The sequence below is a fragment of the Rattus norvegicus genome, chromosome X, assembly GCF_036323735.1.
Source record: "Rattus norvegicus strain BN/NHsdMcwi chromosome X, GRCr8, whole genome shotgun sequence".
Classification (NCBI taxonomy): domain Eukaryota; kingdom Metazoa; phylum Chordata; class Mammalia; order Rodentia; family Muridae; genus Rattus; species Rattus norvegicus.
Window position 1 is genome coordinate 12,355,614 of NC_086039.1, and position 22,215 is coordinate 12,377,828.

The 22,215-nt window shown below is 40.1% G+C and overlaps 1 protein-coding gene across 11 annotated transcripts in view; it reads right to left on the reverse strand.

The window, feature by feature from the left end:
* Usp9x (ubiquitin specific peptidase 9, X-linked) overlaps positions 1–22,215 on the reverse strand; it is a 138,148-nt gene that overhangs the window by 93,981 nt on the left and 21,952 nt on the right. For 4 of the 11 annotated variants that reach the window (XM_039099865.2, XM_039099863.2, XM_039099864.2 and 1 more), the window contains exon 1: positions 13,063–13,903. The exons of 5 other annotated variants lie outside the window; for them this stretch is intronic. The gene's annotated coding sequence lies outside the window, so the exon portion shown is untranslated. Of the gene's footprint in view, positions 1–12,216; positions 12,919–13,062; positions 13,904–22,215 lie in introns of those variants that run through there. 2 more of the 11 variants (NM_001135923.2, XM_039099862.2) reach the window with 2 other exon arrangements.

Consider the following 22,215-nt stretch of genomic DNA (forward strand, 5'->3'; position numbering starts at 1 on the left):
TTGCAAAAGGTACAAGAACACAATAAACCTCAGTCCCCAAAACATCACCAGCCAACATACATGAGAAATATTGATTTAAACTACTAAATCACACATCAAGCAATAAACCTTTCTGTAATATGTAATACCCTACTCTTGAAATGACTGCCTAAGATGAACTCAAAGTTACTAGCTAACAGACTTTGCTTTTCCAGACAGGGTTTCTCTGTGTAGCCTTAGCTGTCCTGGAACTCAAGAAAACCACCTACCTCTGCCTCCCGAGTGCTGAATTAAAGGTGCCCTACCACTGCCAGGCTGTCAAAACACTTTACAAGTGACTAATCGAACAGAATGACTTCAGAGCAACAAAGACTTCATTCAATAAACATCTTAATCAAGGCAGATAGATCATTAATAACATTATTTATATATCTATCTATATCCATCTTCCATAACTGGACTGGTTAAACAACAGTTGTAGGAGAGTAAAAGGTGTGACAAAGGAAACTAAACAATTTCAAACTGTTTCCCATTAATAAGAATATCTCATTGTATTATTCAGAAGTCAAAATCCAAATCACTTTATCTGAACTATACAATTGAAAATTGAAGCATATTATCAGTACTTCGCCTTTTATTGTTAATATTCCATTGTATGGTATATATTTTATGAATATATTTATTATATGAGGGCATTTGGGTTTATTTTGTTTTGTTTTTTAAGACAGCGTCTCTATGAAGCCCCTGCTGCCCTGAAACTCACTCTTTAGATCAGGCTGGTCTCAAACACAAGAGATCCACCTGCCCCCCAAGTGCTGGGATTAAAAGGGTATGCTACCATGCCAGGCTCTGTGCCAACATTTGTATTAGTACAAAAAAAGATCACTGAAATCCAAGTGTCTACCAACAGAAGAATGGATAAATTAACAATACATTGATATATGTGCACATAACTAGCAGAAAGGTCAAAATATATTTGAGTAATAAGGAAACCTTCTAGACTACTACTAAAAATGTTCTGTATAATAACCTGATTGGTGACTATACAGGTAAATTATCTGTTATAAAGTAAAATTTTTTAGTAAATTAGATGCCATTCTAAAAATCTGAACTTTCTTGTCTACAGTAGCCTTGTATGCTACTGATAATCCACTGGTGTTCTTGAGAATTCTTATTTTGGGGGAAGTCTTTTCATAAATACATTTACACTGATGGGGAATAAGTTATTCTTAATTAGCTTTTATTGGTTATATGCATGCACTCATGGATACCTATGGAGGCCAGAGGGTGATTGATCTGCTAGAACAGGGTTATTTATACCTGGTTATGAGACACCCAAAACAAATCTTTGGAAATTATTAGGCTAAGAAATATAAGCTTTCCAGCACTTGAGAGGTAGAAGCAGTTGGAGCTCTATGAGTTCAAGGCCAACATAGACTACAGAGAGAGTTCCAAGACAGCCAGAGCTACACAAAGAAACCCTGTCTCAAAAAACAAAAAACAAAAACAAAACCCAAAAAAGATATACAATAAAAACCAATAAGCTTGTTAGGTTAGTTCCCTTTAAAAAATAATCAAAAATTAGGTATCGCTATTTTCTCTGAAATCATGTTAGACGAAAATCACTGCTACTTCATTTACCTGTGCACATTCATCTTCTACTCAGAAAAAATAACTTCCCCTTAAATATTATTTGTTTTCCTAGCAGACTACCAACTTTAAGCTGCATTAATATTCTTGAAGCTTAAGCTAGATTTCAGATGAAAGAAAATTTCCCCAAGTTTTGGGCTAGGGACGTACCTCAGTAATAGGAAGCTTGCCCATAGAGGACAAAGGTGATAAATATATTTAGATAATTCACCCTTTAATGTATGTAAAGGTGCACATTGTGAGAGTAGTCCTTCTATAACCCAGATTCTGCTCTGTGACCTCAACATGTCTTAGCAGTCAGCAGCTCCTACTGAGAGGGAACTGAAGTTAGGAGAAGTTAAAAGAGGTGTTTTGCCTTAGAATCCATACAGAGACAAAGACAGAACCCTGGGGGATCCCATTCTTTTATTTCATTGTCAAAATCTTTATTATCCAACTGAACTATTATAATACTATCTCAAGTCTCTGCTACATTTCTACTTCAATATATCTACCATGCTATTCTCAGAATCTTTATGTTTTGTGTATGCAGGGGAGTGTATACATAGGCCGGTGGAACTTATTTTTTGAGACAGGGTTTCTCACCTGCCTGGAACTGTCCAGTGAGCCCTAGGATTCATCTATATTTCCTCACTGCTGAAATTAGCAGGTACATGCTATAGCTGGCTTTATGTGAGGTCTCTGGATTTAACTCCATTCTTCATATTTAATGATTGGCCTATATCCCCAACCCCCTCAGAATTTCCTTAAAAAGCAAACTCTTTCACTTAAAGGCCATTCACTTATTATAAAACCCAAACTTAAATTAAATTCCCTAACATATTATCTTATAACCTAGCCTAAACGAAGTCTCATCTCCCATAACTCCTCCTGACTCACTGCACTCTTCCTTCAAGTAATGGGTCTCAATTTTGCATTTGGTGCACACTTTTCCAATTCCTGAAGCCATTACTAGTCATCACAATGCAGAGAAGGGTCCTACTAAAATTTTATAGGTAGAAATCAGACATGATTAGTAATTAGTACAGCATGCCTCAAGGAAGTGTCTGGTCAAATAGCATGTGGTCACCAACATCAAGGTTAAGAAACACCACCTGAAGGTCCCTACTCTAATTCTGGTGGCATCAAAGTGACATTTTTGAAGATTTGCAAACCCCATTTAAAAAATCCAAACAAACTGAGCAATCTCTCCTAACACTACATTTTTATGGTTGGTTTTTGGTGCTGAGAATGATCACAAAAGCTTCATGCTTAGTAAATACCAAGCATACTATCACTTAGCTACACCCTCAGCCCCTTGCACAAGATACAGCTCTTATGTAACTGTCTGGCCCTAGATATCCTAGAGTCTTTTTTTTTTTTTTTTTGGTTCTTTTTTTCGGAGCGGGGGACCAAACCCAGGGCCCTTGCGCTTCCTAGGCAAGCGCTCTACCACTGAGCTAAATCCCCAACCCCTAGAGTCTTTTAAGGTAGACGTTAATCACCATCCTTATATCTCCCTACACCTATAATGGTGTTAAAATGAATGAATTTAAGTCAATCATCACAGCAAGACAGCAATCAGAGTTTGTTTGAATTCCTTTTACAATTTCACCAAGATCCAATACTTGCTCACCACTTAGCAGTTACAACTATAATCTAAGCCTCTAGGATTATTGAGGGTATGGTAGGTGGGAAAGAAAGACATTCCTATTAACCTGTTACAACACCTAATACACAGAGGAAGGGGTGGAGATACAGGGATTATGAAAGGCTGGAGTACTACTTACTATACCAACTACTGACCAATTAACTTGGAGAATGAGAAAAAACCTTACAAAAGTAGACTATGTCAAAATGACTTTGTTTCTCATGGAACTGACACAGTAAACATTTTGAGAAGTATTTGTGGAGAGCAGGAAGAAATAAGGGCATTAAAACAACCCCCACCTTACATTTAACTAATGTAATGACTAATTAACTTCAATGCATAGTAGGAAAGGAAAGTGCTCACAAAAAATAAATTCATGGGAAGATTCTTCGATCTTCACTCAGCTACACAACCACAATCCCTTTCCCCAGTCAGGCCTGGTGGCTCCTGACTGTAACCCTAGCTAGCACTCTTGAGGCTGAAGCAAGAAGATCACAGGGAGCTGGAGGCCAGAAGAGATTACATATAAGCTACTGGCTGTAAGAGGGGGAAAAAAAACAGACAGGCATGGTGGTGCAGGCCTGTATTCTCTACCAGCACTTGGAAAGCTGAGGCAGGAGTGTCAGGAGTTTGAGATCAGAAACATGAAAGCCTGTCTCAAAAAGTCAACAATGAAAAGAAAACAAATTAAAAAAAAATACCCCTTCCTCAAGTGTACTTCATTATCCTTCAAGAATTCAAATCTCTCAAAGATAAACAACAGTGTTTCCCCACTATCAAAATGAAGGAATTTATAAAATTCCTGGTTACCTTCAACTGTCAAATAGAAACCATGGGCTGGGAATATAGCTCAGTTGGTGCAGTACTTGTCTGGTATTAGTACAGCCCTGGCTTAATACCCAGCACTGCATAAACCAAAAATGGCAACACACTCCTGGGATCACTCCTGGGATCCCGGCATTCAGGCGGAGGTAGGAGGTGTAAGGTAGCACTCACCTACACAATGAGTCACAGCCTAACTTGGTATACATAAAACTATGTTTCAAAAAACAAACTACTACTACAAAAAATAGAAACCCTCTTTAAAAAGGAGAAAATGAGGATATGGGAAATAAATCTTAAGAGTGAATAGGACATTTTTAAAGTGGGAAACAAAGTTATAAAGTCATATTAAAATCAACTTTATGATAAGGTTTAAAAGTATCTATGAAAGTGTAGTAAAAAGATAAAACTAATGACTGGCAAGGATGACAGACGACTGTATTTCCAGCTACCTGAAATAAGACTAAATTTCATAATCAGAAAAAATTAAAGTATAACACCCCTGAAAGCTTTCCATCAAATATTAAATTGCAACTTAACTGGCTTGAAAGAGAACTTTTGATATTTTAAATTTTTTTTATCAAATGAAGTTTCACTGTATTCCCTAATATAGTTTTCAAATTTAGCATACACTTCACTGGCCTCCTTTCAAAACTGTACTGGCTCAAAGATTCTAATGAAGTAAATATGGAGACTAATTTTAAATTCATTTTAATATAGTGTGGAACAATTCTGTTTTTTTAAATCTTGTATTCTTATTACCTGATACAGTTCCCAATACACAGTACAACCCAGTACATAACAGGTATTTACTATATAATTAAACTTGAAGCACAAAGCAGAATATTCAAGATAGAACTAGACTGCAATAGAGCAATAAAGTAGGATATGCTAGAATTAATGGAGTAATTCTCTTGGGGTAATTCCCTACCAGGGAACTTTTTAGAAGCACACTCTAGATCTTCACTGCAGACTAACTGAATTAAACTCTGGGGATGATCAGAGAAATTTTTGGATTAACCCTCCAGGTCTGGGAACCACTTCTCTAAACCAGCTCAGGCAAACTAGGGTGACAAACTAAATCCAACCTCTTGGTTTGTTTCTTGTTCAACCTACAACATTAAGAATGACTTAACACTGGGTTGGGGATTTAGCTCAGTGGTAGAGCACTTGCCTAGGAAGCGCAAGGCCCTGGGTTCGGTCCCCAGCTCCGAAAAAAAGAAGTAAAAAAAAAAAAAAAGAAGAATGACTTAACACTGAAATATTTGCAATCAACTTGAGAACACTAGCTTTAAATCCCAATTAAACAAAATACTATATTATACTCTCAAACCAAGTCTTATTTTCTTCTCATTAGACCTATATTATACTTAATGTGTCTAGTTACATTTTTATTTCAACATACAATTCAATGTCCTCAATTTTACCTCTTGGCCCACAAAGTCCAAACCATTATTATCTGGCCTCTTATAGAAAAAGTTTTGCTTAAGTTATTATAAAGAAGAGCAACCCAATCCTTTTGCACTACTGTGCTCAGAAACAAACCACTCTGTTAAGGCTAGAATACAGGTCTAAGCATCAACTGTCATGTTCTCTGGTGTCAAAGTTACTAAAACAGACTCAAGGAGCTCATATAATTGAGAGTAAACACAAGAAAAAGAGACCTGTAACCAACCACCAAAATGTGTTGACTTTCAAAAGCCACCAGTCAGCAAAATACACGGCACTAAGACAGGAATGGGAGTGTTCCCCTTCTCTACCTTCTTTCCTGTCTTTCCCTTCCACACTCAGAATATACAGGTTGAGATTTAACATCTCTGTGCCTACTCTTTAAGCATTCTACTGGCCCAGTGATCCTGGCTATTGTTCACTTCATTTCATTGCCTCAGTTTCTTGGGTGGTGCAAGGAATGACCAAAGTAATGACAACAATTATCATTTATCCCACATCTCAAGCCAGTGATACTTTGATATGAATTAAAAATTAAGACATTTTCAAATGCAGCTTGGTCTTCATATGGGTCCCCCAACAACTGAAGCAGAGGCTGTTCATGAATCTGTTGCCTTCCTGTAGAATCCCATTCCCCTAGCTGGACCACCTTTTGCCTAGCCTCAGAGGAGGAAGATGCACCAGCAATAACCTGGTGTGTGTGGAGGGGGATAACCAGGGAGGTCTCCCCATTCTCAGAGAAGGGGAAGGGGAGATGGGGGAAGAGGGGGTACTGGGAGGAGAAGCTGATATTGGGATGTAAAGTGAATAAATAAGAAAATTAAGGAACTTTCAAGCCAACAACAAGATAAGCTAAATTATAAAATATTGAACAAAGAAGGGCAACTACTTGGAAAAAGAATGAGAAAGGAGACAAAGGCAAGAACTGATAATAAAGAGGTATAAAGATCAAAGTACACAATAAACATTTAGAAATAATGAAATTTATATTGTACAATAAAATAAACTAATTTTTAAAAACTTAAGAACAAATACAGTTTTGTTTTGGCTTCTTTATTTTTTGAGACATGTTGCTATGTAGCCATTAGTGGCTAGCCTTGAACTCAAGAGCACTGGTCTTTCTGCCTCTGCCTCCCAGGTACTGGGATTAAAGGTTTGCAACACCAAGCCCAGCTGAAGTTTTCCTTTTGTTCAAGTGTCAGCTAACCCTGCGTAATAAGCATGCAACATTTAAAAAAAATTCTTTCAGACTATCAGCCCTGTGACACTTATTTTTACAATCAGTAAAAAGAAAATGAATTTAACTAAAAACAGCCTGAGTAAGTCTGCGAGACCCTGTCTCAAAATAAAAAGTAAATAAAAGATGGAAGAATGGCACTGGGGATACATACAGGTTAGTGGCAAAGAGAAAGCTTGCTAAAGCATATTCAAGGCCCTAGTTTCAATCCCTGGTACTGCAAGCAAATCAAATAGGACCCCGATTTTGCCATTGAGAGAAATCAATAACGTTGTAGGTGTTCTGCAAATACTGAAAGGTAAAAGGCAAAATCTCTGACCTTAATATCCATTAACTTATGAATGATGGCAAAGCTATTGGTTTAAAAAACAACTGGCATTTGTTAATTATGGAAATAGCTTCATGAAGAAGGTAGTCTATATTATACATGCTATCTTGGTTATGTTTCTTCGCCTCACTGGGCCATTTCCTTCTTTGTTAAGAAGGTCTAGGTTCAACAGTACAGTGGTGGTGCATACCTTTAAGCCCAGCACTGGGAAGGCAGAGACAGGCAGATCTACCAGCCTGGTCTACAGTCAGGATTGTTACACAGAGAAACCCTTTGTCTTGAAACAAACAAACAAAAGACTAGATTCATTCCAGAATTCATCATATAAGGACTATCAAAGCTCAGCAGTTAAGAGTACTTGCTCTTGCAGAGGACCAAGGTTTAGTTTCCAGTAAGCTATCTTGTGGCTTACAACTGTAACTCCAGTTCCAAGGGATCCTATGTCTTCTTTTGGCCCTGAGGGCACTGAATCAATGTGTGCATTTAACACTCACACACATTAGATAGATAGATGGATGGATGGATGGTTGGTTGGTTGACCCATGTCTGAGTTCCAGGCCAGCCTGGTCTACACAGCAAGGACCAGGCTAACCAAGTGATTGACACAGAGTAAATAAAAGATAAGAGGAGGATTATCAGCTTAAGTGACTCCTTCTTTAACCAGCATTCTCCCATGCCAAGAATGTTCAAAGAATTCATTTCCAGCTGGGCATAACAGACTGGTATCCTAGCACTGGGAGGCAGAGGCAAGTGGATCTCTTAAGTTTAAGGCCAACCTGGTCCATCTATCAAGTTCCAGGACAGCCTAGGTTATACACCTGCTGAGACCTTGTCTAAAAAAAAAAAAAAAACCAAAAAACTCATTTACACTATCCTTGATACATCCTTCACTAGAGAAAATAAATCCAGATGAAATAACACCTATTTTAAAGAAACTAAAAATAGGACAATCCCGAATTGGTTTACACCTTAAGAGGGTCTACTACTTATATCTACCTAAATCAGTTTCTATGAGACACATAAAAATTATGCCAATTAGAGCCTAGGAGGGACTTTAGAGATAACTAATCTGGTGCCTTTCCTTTTATACAATAGTAGTTGCTAGATCAATGCCTAGGACATAGCAGATACCAAATAATTATCTGTGAATAGATAAAAATAGTCAATGCATTAAAAGATATTAAAAACATTAACTCTGGAGCCAGAAACCTTAATTCTTGAGAAGGTTCTCAAAACTAATGAATGTGTGAAATAATAATTTGAGTCATACCTGTGCAATCACTGCCTCATATACCTAATTAATCTAAGTGCTGAACTTCTCCCCATGTTTGGGTTTGAGTCAGAAATTTTTGATTGACAAAATTAGGTTCAAGTGTATTACTAACAGAATACAAAACGCACAGGGCTGCAAATCCTCCCCTTTCCCTAAAATGAACTGCAAAATAACTCTGCTGTCCTGGGTTGCCAAGACAGAACTCTAATCATTAGGCTTGTACTCCAAGCACATTTACTTTGTCCGCCTTTTTCTTTAAATGTCCAGTTCCTTCTCCAAACTTTACTTGTAAGCCATAGAATAAAACCAAGACAAACATACTTTGAAAATGTTCCACAAATGATTCTGACACACAGTTGAGGCAGAGAAATAACTGTTAGGCAATCACCCAGAATAAAATTGGAAACTACTCAGTGTGGCATGGCAGGTCTATACTCTCATGTACTTAGGCTGAGGCCAATCTGCTTCATGGGGGACCAGTCAGAAAACACCAAACAACCAAAAGTTATTTGCTAAATATACATGTAAGGTATACATGTACCTATGATGGGTACAGGACTTTGCATAGGTGTGCTTGAAAAATAAAGTTTAATCATTTCTAAGCCTTTTGGCCAAGATCAAGCGTAATTTTAGGTAAATATTTCATTTTAACAGTATAATACTTTCCCATATCTTTTCCCTAAAAATACACTAGTCATTTTAGCACCAATGACATGTGTCAGAAAATGTCATAGTCTTTTCTTTACTTAGGAAAAATCAGAGACAGATGATGTACCAGCAAATACCTGCAATCCTAGCACTTGGAAGGTGGAGGCAGAAGGATCAGGAATTTAAAGTCACCTTTGGCTATACAGCCAGTTTATATGCAGCCTAGGTTTATGAGCTCCTGTCTCAAAACACGCAAACAAAAATAATACAAAAGATCTTTAAATATCACTAAAATCCCATTTCTAAAATTCACTAAAGTTATTTGAGGATTCTTATGTCACATTAAGAATGATGATAGAGATGTAACTTGGTGGTAGCATTTAACTGCCCTAGGATTGATGTGTTCCTAAGGAAATGGGGCACATAAACCCAACATCTGTTGTGGCTATTTTCATTCCATAATTATCAACCAACGCCACAAAAATGCTAAAAGAAATCCTTAGTCTTAAACTTTTTACTGAAAGTAAAATTTTAAATTAAATGAAACTCAAGAGAGTTCTCAAACTGAAATTACAATTTCACTGTATGTTGAGATAATATGAATTCCCAAGAAACAAGTATCTTTTCATTTCAGGGATGTAAAAGTTGCCTAGTATTATTTTAGTCATAAAGTCACTCACTAGTAACCTATTACTCTGAACATTTTGGTAGAGGTATGGAAGACACCTATTTGTTCTATTTTCCATGGTCAATCAAGCTATTTTTCAAATGTCAGACTGTTTTGACAGTCTAAAAATAAAACTAATCTAAAGCTACTCTCTTACAGTCAACAAACTAAAGGGTCTAAATTTCTTTTAAAATAGTAGTCAGTATCATTTCACTAATATGGCACCTAAGTTAAAGTACCACTAGCTAAGTATGACAGATGTTAAGCCCTCCACTGCTATAATACCTATATAGTGTATAAATGAGAATGTTTAAATGTTTAATAGTGTAATTAATACTAAATAAGTGCTAATTATGCTGAAAATGGAAAACAGTTAGAAAAAACATTTTTATCTATAAAAGTTCTATAATAATATGCAACAATAGCCCCACAGTTTAAACTCTGATACAGTATCAAAATCATAGGCAATACTCTTAAAATATAGCTTTTATTCAGTCCCATATCAGATAAACAACAAAACCACTCCCAAGTGATTCTAATATCCAGAGTTGAGTATGAATGCAGTAAATCCTTCCCAAACACTGTTAGAACATGTAAAATCACAAGAGACGTCAACAAATAACATGGTTCTCAACGATGCAGATCCCAAAACAATGAAATGGAAACTAGACTTGTTTATCAATTTTTGAGAACTATTTCAAGATTCAGAATATTTATCAGCAAGAAAATATAATATACGAAATAATAAAAGTATTGTGTGCTTTTCAAATAAAGTTCAAGTAGTTCAACAACCACAGAATATCTCACTTCATAGGGGATCAAAGTCAAAGACTAATCCATATATAAATATGTGTGTATACACACAAACACACACAAGTGCAAGCACGCATGTGTCTTTGTGTTAATATTAGTGGTCGTGTGTGTGTGTGTGTGTGTGTGTGTGTGTGTGTGTGTGTAGGTCAGAGGGGTGTCAGATCCCCTTGAGCTGAAGTTACAGTCTGTGGGCTGCCTGATGTGGGTGCTAGGAATCCAACTTGGATTCTCTGAAAGAACAGTATGTGCCCTTAACTACTGAGCCATTTCTCCAGCCTTATATATTTCAAATATTTTTCTCTCACCTGCTTTAAACAAATACTGGTTCTAATAATAAAATTCTAGAAATATAAAAATTTTAAAAGTTGATCCATTAAATAGAAAAAATAAACGAATAGAATGTTTTCATGTGTCCAACCAATCAATAACTAAATGACTGGCATATGACAAACATCCATGAATAGCTTTATTAATATGTCAAAAAATAATTTAAAGAGACACCACTAAATCACTCTTCTAGAGATTATCATAAAATGTATTTCAAGATGCTAGAAAACAAAAGAACCAAAGTAAATCCTACTGGATGGAGCATTCCACTGACAGGCAGAAAATGAAGGGATCCCCATGAAATGCTACATAATTTAAGGAAAAAATCTGCTTCAAAGTTACTTTTAGAAAAAGAAAAAGAACAAACAAACAAACAACACTAAGATTCTTGTCCATGCTGTTCTGGTCCTTCCAGACAGTCCCTTAGATTCTACCAAGGTCAGCAAACAAAAGGAACAGCAGAACATTAAGATAACCTATTTGGGGGGAGAAAAAGATATATATATATATATATATATATATATATATATATATATATATATAGCTTAAAAGATGGACTTTTTAGTGAGAGAAAACATACTTTTTTTTTCACCCTTGAAACATTAAATTCCAAATACTTCCGGCTTTCATTCTACCAAACACTGGAACAATAAAGTATAATAATAAATAAACAGTAAAGGGGTTAAAGTTGCAAGTTTGACAAAGCAAGTTTAAACATTGCAAAAATAAATGTTGCTATCTCTGTATATTTAATACCTAAATCTTCTAAGAATTGGAAGGCATTTTGCTGAAGCCAAAATGGCAGCCTGGTGATTCAGTAGACCAGAACAATCTAAAGAAAGAGTTTGTAGTCTCTATTTTTAATTAAGTTCAAGTGTACGGCCTGGCCATGGCTAACCAATCCTTATAATAAAGAAAGCTAATGAGATCCCTTATTACCCGCTGCAGAATTCCCACGTTAAGTACACCCAAAATAATTCTTTGTAAGTCAAATTATACAAAGAAGAGAGATGGAAGTCTGGTAGGTTTTAAGGTAAAAAAAAAATTACTACAAATGCCTCTCCTACCAAAAGAAACGAAAATATTACCAAACCCCACAATTCCTTCATTTACAACCAACGACCCTCTGCAGCAATTACACACACCTGTAAACTGTGGCTGTGAAAATTCAATTAACGGTGTAACTACAGAATTTCTAAAGTAATAATTTAAGTACCTTGTCTCGAAAAATCTTATTCCAGTCTCTGAAGAAACCCAAACAGAAACAAACCCCCAGCTTCGCACCTGTTTAACTTAAATATTTCACAATGAATGAAAAACAATCCATTTATCAAGCCTGAAGCCTCACACCACAAGCATCTGAAGGTTTTATTAGACACAAATTTGCACATACTAGTATTTTCTTTCTTCGTCTTCTTTTTTCTTGTTCTTCAGGAACAGCTAAAAATACAAAGGTGGTAGGTCTACTCTCGCTTGGAAGCGATTTCGGCATCAAGACATCCTTCCAGGCCTTTGGCCTTGAGCAGATGAAGCGGGGTGAGGGAGGTGTGGGAGAGCGATAACCGGCTCAGACTTCCCAGGGCACTGGGCCACCGAGCGACTGCAGGTTATCGCGGGAGGGCGGAGAGGAGACAAACTAGTCCGCAGGCCTGATAGCCAGGCGTCGCCGGCGTCGCCGAGGCCTAGCTCTCCCGCTCCAAATCACTCCACCTCAGTAATGGCGTTCGGTGTCAAGTGGAACAGGCTGAGGGCGTCCGCGGCCGGGTTAAGGGGCGCGCGAACCAACCGTCCCCGCCCCCACCCCCGGCGCGCCCGCGCGCCGTCGCGCGCTCCGAGCCGACCTCCCGCGCGGGTGGAGGGGCCGCACGCCGCGCACGGAGTCTCCATCCTCCTCCTCTCCACTCTAGTCAGGACGGGAAGGGGGAGGAAGGGGAGGGCCAGAGCCGTCAGCCATTTTCCCTGCCAGTCCAAAACACACTCACACACACCGACACGCTCATTCACAGACACGGACACGCGCTCACGGGACACCTACCGCGCGCACGACGGAGGCTCGCGCGCGTTCGCGTTGGCCTGGCCCCCGGGTGACAAGGGAAGCCCCCCACACCAACAGCCAGTGACCCCCAAGGGAGGGACCTCTTACGCACGCACACCCCCTCGCGCCGTCCTCCCCACCCCTCCAGCCAGCTGTAGGCCCCAGAAAGGCGAGTGGCCCGGCATCGCCAAGCTAACTACTCACCAAACACAACACAGGAGTCTTCTAAGAAGCAGGACACGCGGAGGCGGGAGACGAAATGCAAAAGCTCGATCCTGGGACGAGGCCTAACCTGGGAGCATCCCAAGCCAGGGGCTGACGAGGGACAAAAATATGAGGAGAGGCTGCGGATGCCGGGCTCACAGCGCTCTACGCGAACCGACAAGGGGTCGGCCCCTCACCCTAGCCGCCCTAGGGCAGCGGTGGCCACGGCCGCCTCCTCCTCCCTCTCAGCCGGCGGCGGCCCTCTTCCCCCTTCTCCCCTCAGGCTGGGGCGCTCTCTGAGCTCAGTCAGGCTCCGGGCAGTGCGTTTCTCCTGCGTCACCTCCTCCTGCTCCTCCTCCTGCAGCGGCAGTTTCACCTTCCCCTAGTCGCCGCCTCTGTCCCCCCACTCCGGGCCTGCTCGCTTGGCTGCGGCTCCTCTCCTCACTCCCGTCACCGACTCCAACCCCTGGGGCGGTAAAGGCAGCCGCCTCCCTTGAGGGAGAGGCGGCGGCGGCGGCCGGCTCCCGCGAGGCCTGGGAGCGGGTGCAAGGCAGGGAGGGGGTTCGGTAGGACAGAGAGGAGGGCCCGAACGGGCCGTTTACCGAGAGGTTGCGGCTCCGCCACCGGCGGAGTCTAGCTTCCGCAGCTTTGAGTACCACAGCCTCGTCAATATGGCGGATCCAACAAATCAAAAAAGAAAAGAGAAAAAGAAAAAGAAAAAGAAAACCCGCACGGCCAGTGGCAGTGTCGGCGGCGGCAGCGGCAGCAGCGACAGCGACAGCAGCGGCAGCAGCGGCAGCAGCGCAGACTCCCACTAGTCTCAGCGCCGCCCAGGCTCAGAACTTCCCCGCCCCCGTCAGGCCCCTCCCCCTCCAAACCCCGCCCCTCCGCGCTGGGCCCGGCCCCTCCCCCTGCCCAGCCCCCATCTGGGCCAGCTGCCCCCTCTCCCTGTCCACTTCGGGTTGGTGAGGGAAGGAAAGGAAGAACGCTCTGGGCCACTAGGGGGCCCGGACAAGGCGGTGGAAGGCTGTAACACAGCAAACTGGGTGGGGGAGGAGAAAACAATGCTAGGGAAAGATTATTCAGCTCTACCGTCGCTTCCGGACGGCCTGTCCAGGGTATCTTGCGAGAGCCAGAGACTCTTACATACCCCTCAGCTAGGGGACCTGGCCGAAGGCTGACGAAGGACCCAGAACACTCCAAAGAGGAGGGTGGGGTGGGGTGGGGGAAGGGAGAAACCCAGCAGGCAGCCTGAGCAAAGGGACTAGTCTGTCAGTAATGGTGGGGATGTGGACAGGAGAGGGTTAAGCACAGAAGCTGCAGCCTTGTCGCCGAGTTTGACTAGGGCTGCTTGTTTTTGTTCCATTGTGAACCGTGGCCCCACCATGGAGTGCCCGGATGGTGACGTCACCCGCCTCCCCCTTTTCCGGAATGGTTGGGGGGGTTGGGGGAGGACCGAAAGAAGAGATTCCTGGGTCCCAATGCTAGGCGTTTGCACCCGCGTCGCTTGAGGGTCTTGACTGCGCAGCTGACCCGCGTCACGTGACACGAGGACAGGACAGGTGGTGCCAGGTCCTGAGGGTTTGGCCACCTGCACCCGGCCGATAAGGGGAAGGTGTGGCTTGCACTCCAGAGCAGAGAGCCTTCCCACTCCACTTTGAGGGAGGCGCTTTAAGCAGCCCATTCACAGGATCCTGCAGCATCAGTACCTAAAAGCATTTCGTCAGTCTTAAAGGCATAGTGACTGGGACTGAGAATATTTTGGACACAGGAATCCTTACAACAGAAAAGACAAAAAATTATACACTATCCTACACACCTTAGCTACTCAGTAATACTAAGTCTAGCAAAATGAACTTCCATTGCCCTATCATCAGCACTATTCAGTGTGAGAACCTGGGAGGGACTTAGGAACTCATCCGCTATGTCAGGGACTATTTTCTGTATACTGAGAATTCAAAGTACAGGCTGCAGAGGAAAAATGTATCAGAGCAATCTCAAATGTTGGTAGGTTTGGAACAATTCCATAATTTACCTAAAATTCACAAATGAAGAGGAAATAAATCGATCACATTTCATTTTGACTTAAAAATGCCTGTTGGCAGCAAATCTCATTTAAAATCATTATAAAATACTATAAAGTCCATTATATTTCGTATAGGGTTGTTGAAGTATGCTATAAATATAGTCAATTCTAATAAATGAATGTTAAATGGAATCCCAAAGAATTCAGGTGATAGGGGTTGGGGATTTAGCTCAGTGGTAGAGCTCTTGCCTAGCAAGCGCAAGGCCCTGGGTTCGGTCCCCAGCTCCGAAAAAAAAAGAAAAGAAAAAAAAAAAAGAATTCAGGTGATAATGAGTTACTGGTGTAATTTTTTAAAACCATTTCTCTATGCAGCACATGACTGTTTTCACCACAAAAACAAATAGCTTACCCTAAACCCATTATTTATAGTCCTTATTATAACTCTCAACACATGCAATCTTGTTTATGTAATTACTTCCATGCATGCTTTCCCTTGCTTATGGAGCCTCCCAAGAGAGAGGTTACCACCCATTGAACACTCTAAATTTGCTAAGCGGGGAGGGTATTTAATCCTCAGAACCCTCTGAAACAGAGGGATTAGTATCTGTAGCCTTGATTTTAAATAGAAAAACAAAACTGGTAAATCATTTGTTTAAGATCAACAGGATTGGTAAATAAATGTAGTTCTTTTGGCCACATCTAAAGTGCATCCTTAACAAAAATGTCCACAGTAGCCAATTCTATTCAGCATTATACTTGAGGTTCTAGCCAAAGAAGGAAAAGACGTGAGAGATTCCCAGATATGAAAGGAAAAATTAAAACTTTCCTTGCAAATAACATAATCTTACATAGGGAAAGTCCTAGGTAATCCTCTATTAAAAACAATAAAACTAATACATGATTTTTTTAACAAGACTGAGGCTAGAGATCTGTCTACTTCCATTCATCCTCTCAAACAAAATGCTATCACATTATACCCTAAAAATATGATTACTATGTGTCAATTTAAAATTACAATCCAACCCTTTTTAGGCAACCTACAGAATGTTTTTTTAAAAAGTCTCTGTAAATCATTTATCTAATAGGGAATTAACATCCACAATATTACCTTCAACTCAACAGCAAAACAAATAAAATCCTTCAATATAGAAAAAAACAAAAGGGTCTAGAGTGAGGGTCTAGGATGGCCAGGACTACACAGAAAGACAATGCCCAAAACACCAACAAAACCAAAAATAAAACAAAACAAAAAAAAGCAAAAGGAGCCGGTGAATAATTCACTGGGTAAAAGTGCTCGCTGTTAAGTCTGACAACCTGAGTTTGATCCTTGGAAGCCACATGGTGGAAGAAGTAAATAGGTTCCTTCAAGTTGTCCTCTGATCTCTGGTAATGCATGTACACACACACACACACACACACACACACACACACACACACACACAATTTTAAAATGTAAAAACTAAGCAAAGGAAACTGGATATAAGGCAGTTATAGTTGCCTGTAACCCCAGCACTCTGGAGGCAGAGGCAGAGTCAGGATGATGTTCAGATTGAGTCCAGCCTGGGTTACATAGTCAAACTCTATCTCAAATGGTAAAATCAAAATTTAAAAATGAAAATAGATAAAGGACTGGAACACACATTCATCAAATATGTGAATGGCTAATAAATACATGAAAAAATACCTAACTGAACCATTCATTAGAGATGTGTAAATCAAAGATAACAAGATAACAAACACTTCATAGTCATTAGAAAGACTATTATAGAAAAAGCAAGCTAGCAAGCAAGGAGATAATGAGTGCCAAGATACAGAGAAATTGAAATTCTACCTTGTGGTGGAAAAGTAAAATGGTACAGCTGCTATTGAAAGCCATAGGGCAGATCTTCAAACAAACAAGCAAACATAACATTACTAATTCTACTCCTAGGTAAAACCTTAAAGAACTGAAAACAGGGGCCCAAACAATTGCTTGTATACCAAAGCTCATAGTCACAATAGCCAAATGTGGGGACCACCCAAATGTTGAGTAGATGAATAGATAAACAAAATGTGGGAGATATATACAATGAATGTTACTCAGCCTTAAAAAGGAATGAGTCTCTGACAGACATTAGAACATACATGAACCTTGGAAACATACTGAGTAAAATAAGCAGGACAGAAAAGTTCCCATGCGATTTCACTTCTGTGTGGTACCAAGAGTAGACAAAGTAGGGCTGGAGAGACGGCTCAGTGGTTACGAGCACTGACTGTTCTTCCAGAGATCCTGAGTTCAAATCCCAGCAACCACATGGTGGCTCACAACCATCTGTAATAAGATCTGATGTCCTCTTCTGGTGTGTCTGAAGACAGCTACAGTGTACTCATATATAATAAATAAATAAATCTTTTTTCTTTTTTTTTTCTTTTCTTTTTTTCGGAGCTGGGGACCAAACCCAGGGCCTGGCGCTTCCTAGGCAAGCGCTCTACCACTGAGCTAAATCCCCAACCCCAGCACATCTAGTTTTTTTTTTAAAAAATATTTATTTTATATCTATGAGTACACTGTAGTTGTCTTCAGACACACCAGAAGAGGGCACCGGATCTCATTACAGATGGTTGTGAGCCACCATGTGGTTGCTGGGATTTGAACTCAGGACCTCTGGAAGAGCAGTCAGTGCTCTTAACCGCTGAGCCATCTCTCCAGCCCAGCACATCTAGTTTTAAGTCTTAGTTCTCCAGCTACTCCCCAGGAGCAAGTGTACACTTGGCTGCCAGGCTGGGTATGGCCACAGGACTGGCCCCTGGGACATCCTTCATTGTTTTTGAGACTGAATAAGAAGTAAGTCCAATGCCACAGTATAAGTGAAATGAAGACTCACTGTAGTCAAGCCCTTTCTTCTCACTTCCCCTATCTTGGTTTCTCTTTTCTAACAGTTGTCCTTTCAGGTTGAAGACTATAATTCTTTTAAACTTCCTGGTTCTTTGCCATTAGGACAAAACTTTATTATATTCCATTTCCTCATAAAATTTCTCATTGTACTCTATCCCCTCCTCACTCAACCCCAAAAATATTTGCCAAGTCTACTCATACTTATATATTCAGACATATATATTCATGTATGCTAAGTATATGCTTACTAGCATACATCCTAAAATGTAGGCTTTCTTGAGGACAAATTTCAAACAAGTTCTATAGGCAAGGGGTTAAATGATTCTCCCTATGGAAAAAAAATTTCCCATTAGAAATGATCTGTCCATCTTGCTCTGATTGGCACCTCTCTGAAACTAACCTATTTGCAGTCAAGGACTTGGCTCCAAAGTCCAGCAAGAACACCAAGAGTAACTCAGGTTGGATCATCTCTGTCTCAGGGATATACTCACAAAGAAGACATTTCCTATACCTGCCTACTTGAGAGAGCTAAAGCAAATGCTTTAATCTTAGAAACTGCACCAGCAGTCACCAGTGAATGTCACAGTCATTACAAGGAAAACATCAACGATAAGCTAGCTAAAGATTATTATTAAATCAAAGAATATTTAAGATTCTTAAATAAATCTTTATTTTTATATATTTTATATTTTATATATTTTATATAGTTTAGTTTATATATGAAATTGGATAGTTGTCTCAGATTTCATAATGAAACCTTAATATATTTCATATCAAGTTGTGAAACTGAACAAAAATGTCTAACTATTCACAAGAAAGACATTTAATCAACCATGTTTTCTCCCTCCTGAATTTTGTGCTTTTTTAATTTTTTTGGCTGTTTACAATTTGTAATTTGTGGTGATTCCTTTTCTCATTATAAATATTCACTTTTTTTGTATAGTTTGTAGAAAGCTCCCTAGATTGTGTCAGACTTCACAAAGCCCAGAGTTTTCCCCATTATCTCATTAGAAATTATGAATCAAGCCTTGCAGTGGTGGTGCACACACCTTTAACCCCAGCTCAGAGGCTGAGGCAGGCAGATCTCTGAGTTCCAGACCAGCCTTGTCTACAGAGTGAGTACCAGGACAGCTAAGGCTACACAGGGAGACATCTCTCAAGGAAAGAGAGAAAGGTGGAGGGGGTTGGGGGAATGACAGGACACTAACAGGTACACCAGCATCCATTTCTCTCAGCTTCCTGAGTGTGGATGCCTCAACCTGCCTCAAACATCATGATAGATAAATTGTATAACAATGGATCAAAATTAGTCCTTCCTGGGGTTGGGGAATTTAGCTCAGTGGTAGAGCGCTTGCCTAGGATGCGCAAGGCCCTGGGTTCGGTCCCCAGCTCCGAAAAAAAAGAACCCCCCCCCCAAAAAATTAGTCCTTCCTTCCTTAAGTTGTTTTTGCTAACTCTTTTGTCATAGAAAGAAGAAACGTAAATAATTTAGTGCCAGTGTAAAGTCTGTTCGTGTTTTGTGATAGCATCTTCCAGTGACTAAACAACACGAAGTTGTTTGCAGCAACCTTTAAAAAGCCAAGGGGAAAAAAAAACAAGGCAAACACATGGAACAAGATGAAATATTTTTCACCTTGATTTTATTTCTTTTTTTTTTCTGTTTGTTTTGAAACAGGTCTCTCCATAGTCCTAGCTATCCTGAAGTTCACTATGTAGACCAGACTAGTCTCAAACTTACAGAGATCCATCAACCTCTGCCTCTTGAGGTTTAAAAGTATGGACAACCATGACAAGCTCACTTTGGTTTTCAAGCTGGTAAGGTGCCCCAAGCCTGTGCAGGAAACTGTATGGCTCTGCAGGATGCCCAAAAAGGCTCCACATGCAGGAACAAAACCAGAGGAATTACATGGCAGCAGGGCAGACCACCAAAGATAAGAAGCAACTTAGAAAAGCGCAGGTGACAAACACCTATTTCACTAAAAAGTAGCTTTTCAAACTGTTGACACTCTATAGTAGGTTCCTTGGTTAATAAACACTATACCATTGTTAATAATCATGTTGTTGACTCCTTTAAGAATGAGCTCTTCCAGTTGTGCTCTCTCTGTTAGATTTATCTATATTTGGCTATCGTGCAATAAGCACAAGAGACTAGAGAGCTGTAAGATTCGAAGCAATCTTGAATCTAGAGAGATTCAAGATTCGAAAATTGAGACCTGAAAAGGCTGGCTGAATCCCAGAGCTGACTCTCCCCACTCCCAACAGGAAGCATCAGTTAATATTTGTCCAGTGAGTCTGTGGTCTTCATTCAAAGCGTTAGGAGATTCTTTTTGCTTTAGATTATGGGGATCTTTGGATGTTCTGCTTAAAATGTGAAAGGATCAATTTCCTGTAGTCTGTGCAAACTACCACAGTGTAAAATAATTAGATCTTTTTGTGGTTTTCTTGTAAGCAAAAGATAATTCTGTGTAGCTCTAAGAAGTACAGATTTCTTTAGCCTGAGAGGGAGGATCATATTGTTTGTCACACAGCTCACACCTATTCCTGACCCTATCATGCCAGCCCCAGCTCCTCACAGAGGCATAGCTCAGAGCCCTGGTCTGGAATATTCTGAATTGTCTAGGTCTTCCCTATTGTCAACATAAGCCTCCTAAGTTTATTATACACAGAATAACAACATGACTCTTTTAATCATTTTCATAATCAAAACATGATATTCTACAGGACCACTGTCTTGATCCTTTGGGGCATTGTCATTCTGGAAACAAGAAAAAGACTGGGGCTGAAGAAATAGCATAGCAGTTTAGAATACTTGCTGTTCTTACTGAGGATCCAGATTCACTTCCCAGCACCCACATGGCAGTTCACCACTATGGGTAGCTCCAGTTCCAGGGGATCCAATGCCCTCTTCCAACATAGGCACCAGGCATTCATATAGGGCACATACATACATACATACATACATACATACATACATACATACAGGCAAAATACACACATAAAATAAACATAAATCCTTTTTCACAAAAGAAAAAATCCTTTGGCACTATTGAAATTCACAGCATAAACAAAATTATAAGGGATTTTCTTTTTTACAATCCAGTTTCCTAATAGAATTGTCTGGAAATATTTTTTAAAATGTGTTAAGATTCTGAATTCCAAAAATCATTCTTAGTATTGAAACAGCTTCTTTAGAAACCTTTGTAAATAACATAGCAATGACATGAACTCTGTTTTTTATAGAACTTTCTAGAATCAAGACTAGCAGTGCCAAGAATTCAACTAAAAGAGATGCTTCCCAGATAATTCCATGGCAGATTACTGAAGTGTGAATTCTACTTATTTCATAATTTCTAAGACATTATTCATTAACCAAGTTTGTATGTTTGAGAGTGTGGTCACAGAGTGATTATTTTATTAAAGATATCCTGCAATTCAGAACTTTTTACTGATTCAAAGAGGGCCCATTTTTTCATTTCAATTGACACTAGTAGGATCTGGGCATATGTTTATTTTTATATTGTAAATATTGCATGTTTTATTGCTAAAAACAGACATTCTTTTTTGGCTCTTAAATATCTTTTGTCTCTTACTCTTAAAGACTTCATGCCAGGTAGTGGTAGTAGTGGTGGTGGTGGTGGTACATGTCTTTAATCCCAGCACTTAGGCAGACCCAGGCACATCTCAGTGTGCTTGAGGCCAGCTTGGTCTACAGACTGAGTTCCAGGACAGCCAGGGCCCAGAGAAACCCTGTCTGAAAAAAAATCTTTTTAGAAAAACAGGAATGGCTACCTGTCAGCTACCTAGCATAAAAGGTCTCCTTTCCACTTTTCGGTTCATCCCAGGACCTTTTGCCTTTTTGAGGGTTGACTGGGGTACGACAGCAGACATGCAGCTCTGCCCTTGCTTTAGCCAGCCCATCTGCTTGTTTCCAGGAGGTGCTGCTGTTGGAGGCTGGCTGTTCACTCTCAGTTTGCTTAAGCACTCAGCCAGCCTTTCCTTGGTCAAGTCCTTCAACAAACATGGAAGCGCCTACTGAAAGTGTGACAGATGACAGCTTTTAAATGTGTGCTACAAATGGCAATGGAACAAGCAGTGTTCTGGAAAAGGGCTTTCCATGTACTTTAGAACCTCCAAGCAAACAAAACTCTCCTATGTAGCACATAACCAAACCATTTAACAAAATATGATGACATTACAAAACTGTCTGGCCAATAGAGGAGAAACTGTCTTGTATTCTACCACCCAAATCAAC